The following is a 5,450-nucleotide window of genomic DNA, read 5'->3' on the forward strand; positions in this document are numbered from 1 at the left end:
TTTCCATTTGGTAAGGAAAACGTCATCCTATTTAAGCAGTTACCTGCACAACAAACATAAGTTTAGGATAAGGTACTATTTTTATTTCTCATATAGAGTCCAGTTGATCTCTATGTGCTGTAAAGGGCAGATGGCAGAAGGGGATTCTGCTCCACAAATCATTCAGGAATTTGAGCCGAAAAAAGGTTTGCTATCCTCAGTATGTGGCTCTCAGTACTATTCTACACGTGAAAATATAGCCAGCCAATGAGCTGGGGAAGGAGTAAAGGACGTCAGGCACTGTTCTTTACAGGTTAGGCCTATAAGTGCTTTATTTAGTATTGGCTCATATTTCGCTGGCCAGAACTCTGTACATATCCCCATAGAGATGAAAGGGAGGGCTGGAGCCTGTATTCCTGTAGCTGTTTTCCTATAAAATTATAGTAAAGAAAAGAAGCATGAATTTTTAATGGATAGCTAGTTACCTTTGCCTAGAAAAGGAAAAGTTAAGGTTGTATATGTTAAGCACTCCTTTACGGTCAGGTTCTGGGCTACATGTATGTGATACTACCTTTGGTTTGTTTAAGACAGCATTTCTCCAAGTATGTCCAGCAGAGTAGTGAAGTCTGGCCAAAATAAGTTGAGGAAATGTCAGATTAAACATATTTTTATGTTTAAACAAGTCTCTTTCCCATAGGACTTCTCAGACCCCTTAATACATTAATGAACACTTTTACTCTCCAATATTTCATGGAATGTAAAGCATTTCAAACCTTGTTTGGTTGTACACATGAAGGCTATGGGGCTAGGCTTGAGAAATCTTAGGGCAATGGATATTCAATGACAGTATTTAAATAAAAAGTTGTATTTTCAAGGTACTTAATCATCCTTCATTCCTCTTATCTTTGTAAAGAAAATGTAATAATACTATTTGGGAATGAAATTCCTTTCCCCGGAGTCAGGCTGGATGTGCCTGGGAAATGGAGAGAGCGCTCCTATGGCGCCATCCTCAGGCTTGGAGTTCGAGTCATGAGTCACTCGCACAGAGGAAACATCAGAGGTGTGTGTGAACTGCAGGCAAGAGTCTGTGCTCTGTCTTCCTGGAGAGAACAGGAGATGTTCCCAACAGTAATCCATCACTGGGGTCTCTGTTTAATTTCTTCCTTTCATATTCTTTGGATCACAAAATATTCATCATAATTTTCTTCATTAGTAAGAAGCATGGTTTTGTTAGACATAGAGATGCTGTACTCAGACATGATTCATTTCTATCTTAAAGTGACTAATTGTTACTCCTAGTTTTAGAAGCTACTGTTGGTAAAAATACATGCATGCTGTGGTGGTTCCAGAATTCCATACAGAAAGTGGCTTGAGGTGGTGAGTTGGTGGAAGGGAGAAGAGAGACAACTTGAAGCTGTATTTGCTTAGCACATTTTCTTACATTGGGGAAAATATCAATTATTGATAATAATCAATGAGAATGGAGAGAGATGACAGAGGCAACAATGGGGCAGGAGCGAGGTCTAAAGGACATGAAAAGAGAGAGGAAAGGAGATGCAAAGGGACGATAGGGACAAGAGCGTGACCAAGAGAGAAAAATAAGGATAAATTACTATTTTTTTCATCAACTTGTTGAAGAGTCAGACAAGGCTTTAAAGGTCACCCTGTCCAATTTATTTTAAAAGAGCCCCTATCTTTCATTAATCCCTGTTCAGCTTCTGATCATTGGCTTCCAATGACAGGGTGCTGATGCAGTTCTCAAAGTAGCTCCTTCAATTTTCAAACACCTTTTATTATTGCCAAATGGCCCTTTCTTATATTTTTTTTAAGTATCTGTGCTTGGTGCCTACTTTTATTTATTGGTTTTCATTTAGCTCCCCACCTGGCTTCCTAAACTATCTGGTAAAGTCTTCAATGTGACTGTCTTAAATATTTAGAGTCAGTATGGAGTCATTGTTTTCTTTTTCTTCTCCAAATAGCATTAAGCCTGTCATATGCCCCTCAGATGGGAAGATTTGAAAAAACTCCTCCATTCTTGTCAGTCTCCTCTGAATACATGTAAGGTATCCAATGCTCTTCTTGAAAATTCAATATATAGAAAATATAATAAATGTAGTATACATAACAAATGCTGTTGCATCTAAAGATTGCACTTTCTGGGAACTAGGATATTGAGAGGTTTGGCAATGTTAATCTCCCCTGAGGGGGGAGCATCATCAGAATTTTGTATATTGGATGGGACCACATGGAGCCAGCAGCACTACTCAACCTGTGGGCTCATGAAATGTCTTTGTCTTACATTCTCAACTCTGTGGGAATAAAAAAACCTATGTTTCCTTCCAAGTCCTCACAGGTGGTGTTCTCTGCTTAAGGTCCCCACAACCACTCCACCTCTGACACTGGTCTTCCTCAGTGGTCTTAGCAGGAAAAGATTCTGAAGCCACATACACATCCAATAGCTCCAATGTCCCATATTGTGTGTGTGTGTGTGTGTGTGTGTGTGTATGAGAGAACGAGAGAAAGCAAGAGATCAATGAAATTATTATTATTATCACAGAAATAATTTACTGTAGACCTACATGAGAAGAAACTATTTGTTCCTCTGAACAAACAGATAATAATTTTAAAATGGATTGACAGTAAGAAATTTACATTCAGTTATAGTTTAGAGCCCATCCCATGGTCCAAGTTTTATAGTTATATAGGCTCTTATAGCCTGCATGAATGCACACTTATCTGCCACCTGACAGGTTCTCCTAGTCAAATTCTCCTAGTCAAATTTTCTTTTAAGTGGGTGAGGAGTAGGAAGCATCAACTTGTGGTTGCTTCTCATATGTGCTTTGACTGGCAAGTCTGGGGTTTTGAACTGATGACCTCAGCATTTCACATTGGCACTTTATCCACTGTGCCACCACAGGTCAGGCTCTAGTCAAATATTTATTTTTTAATTTGTGTTCTCTTGTTGAGAGTCTGATATAATGCCCTTGATTTCCTGTGCAGAATTAAATAGGCTATAATTAAATAACCAACTAACCCAATTTTATAATAGTGTTGGAAAAGAATATATATGTTTTTACCAACATCTTAAAATAAAAAAAAAAAAACTATAAAGATCATGCAGATTAAACTTGAGTGTACAATTCAAAGTAAATAGCCTGATATCCCATAAAAGGGTATGGTCATAGTAAGCCTGAATTCTACTGCTACTCTTTAAAGCACACTTTTCTCCTAGATACTTTGCTTATATAAATACTATCTACCACACACAGGAAAGGAAGATGGATAGATATGACAGAACAGTAGTAAAAAAACATTTGGCAATCTTTCAGCCTATGAAAATAAGAGAAAGAAGAGAGAAAAAAGACAAAGAGAGAGGAGAAAATAGAAAAAAATTACTTGAATGAAATGAACAAACAGAATTTCATTCGGCTGGTGATTCAGCCATAATTTGATTTATGTGTGTCATTTGTAATGTGGTTGGCCATTGGCTAAATTGGCACATATTAAAACCACATCAGGATGTGAAAATTCCTTTTTGATGACATTTTTTACTTGGTGGTTCTTTGTTATTTCTATTTTTTCTAGGTCTTCAAAGTTGAACATCACTATACAAAGGATACAAATGGAATTCTGGAAAGAAAAGGGAATGTGTTGTACTGATTAAAAATTATAACCAGGCATGTCAAATGACAGAACTCCCCACAAACCGCTCGGTCAAGTGGGTGCTATGAATTCAAACGCTATGTGGGCATTTCCCAACCAAATTACCTCTTTTTCTTTTTTTCACTGTAGAGAAATGTTAGGTTTTAGGAACCCTCCTCACTCTCTTGCATAATGTTTTACCTTTAGTGAATGATAAGGAAAGTTGATGAGTGAATGTCTATTGTAAAAAATTTTTCAAGTCAAAGTGCAAATGACAGCCTCTTCAATAAACAGAAAAGAAATTAAATAAATAAGTGTTTCTATTCAGAATTCAATATAAAAATTCAATGTAATTAATTACCTTGTATTAAAAGAGTTAACTGGTTTGAGTATCTTTGATTCCAGTAATATTATCCTGACTTTTATAAGGAGACACTGACATCCTGCCCTATTGTACCTCTGTTTTGCTCTCCTTTGACCTTTCTACCTTGGGTGAATAGATGGGGAGCACAGATGGATAATTACTAGATGAATACACAGGAAAGAATAAAGTGAAGATGTCAGCGGCCAGGGCTATATTCTACTCAAGACTGCTGATTCCGGTAGGAAACTTCAAGGTGATTTTGCTGACTCCCCTTCACAAAGAAGCCCTACACAACAGAATACAGGGGAAACTTCAAGCTGTGTAGACTATCAATTTGAATTTTCTAAACCATTTCCTTTGACATCAAAGTTTTTCCACAGTTGTTTGAATCACCCTTTTAATTTGGCTTCAGCTTCACTTTATAGACTATTACTTAAAAAAATAATAATAATTTGTCCAAACTTTATAGAAGTAAAATTTCTGTTACTATTGTGATTACTAATTAAATAAAAGATTTATATCTTTTAACTCTGAAATTCAGTCATTTATATTTTTGTTTAAGAAACTATTTATGCATTGAAATATACTAAGTACTTAGAGAGTATATTGCTTTGGTAAAATTAAGCTAATTTTTTTTAGGAATAGCTAGTTAAATGAATCAAAAATCCATAAATGACAGTAATAAGTGGTATTTTAAAATAAAATGAAAACATTTAAAATGCCTGGTGCACAGAAGTATTTATGAAAACTGAAGCATAGTCTTTTTATGAAGGAGGTGCTGAAAGTGAAGAAGGAAGTCTCTGTCCCTCCCAAAGCCAAATTCAAAGCAAAGGCTTTGAAGGCAAGGAAAGCAGTGCTGAAAGGTATCCACAGACACAAAGAAAGATCCACACACCACCCACCTTCACATGGCTGAAGACACTGCAGCTCTGAAGGCAGCCTAAATAGCCTCGGAAGAGCAGTCCCGGGAGAAACAAGCTTGACCACTATGCCGTCCATCATCAAGGTACCCCTGACTACTGAGTCAGCCATGAAGAAGACAGAAGACAACCAGACACTTGTGTTCTCTGTGGATGTCAAGGCCAACAAGCAACAGATCAGATGGGCTGTGAAGAAGCTCTTTGACATTGTTGAGTCCAAGGTCACCACCCTGATCAGGCCTGATGATTCAACTGGCTCCTGATTATGATGCTTTGAATGTTGCCAACAAAATTGGGACCATCTAAACTGAGTCCAGCTGGCTAATTCTAAATATAAAAATTTTACACTAAAAACCAAACAAAAACCTGAAGCATAACTAAGCAATCACCTTAGGAGGTATGTGCTTTCATTGTTTCCATTTGGAGATAGAAGGACTTATTTTTGAACCAGGTCTTTGAACAGTAAAGCCTCAGTTAAATACCATAATCATTTCCTATTGCTGCTGTAACAAATTACCACAAACTTAAAACCATCCAAATGAATT

General features: G+C 36.9%; 1 pseudogene; it reads left to right on the forward strand.

Annotated features, from left to right (window-relative positions):
• Positions 1-4,751: 4,751 nt before the first annotated feature.
• Positions 4,752-5,211, forward strand: LOC136336306 (large ribosomal subunit protein uL23 pseudogene; annotated as a pseudogene).
• The last annotated feature ends 239 nt before the right edge of the window (positions 5,212-5,450 follow it).

This window comes from Saccopteryx bilineata, chromosome 4, assembly GCF_036850765.1.
Source record: "Saccopteryx bilineata isolate mSacBil1 chromosome 4, mSacBil1_pri_phased_curated, whole genome shotgun sequence".
NCBI lineage: Eukaryota > Metazoa > Chordata > Mammalia > Chiroptera > Emballonuridae > Saccopteryx > Saccopteryx bilineata.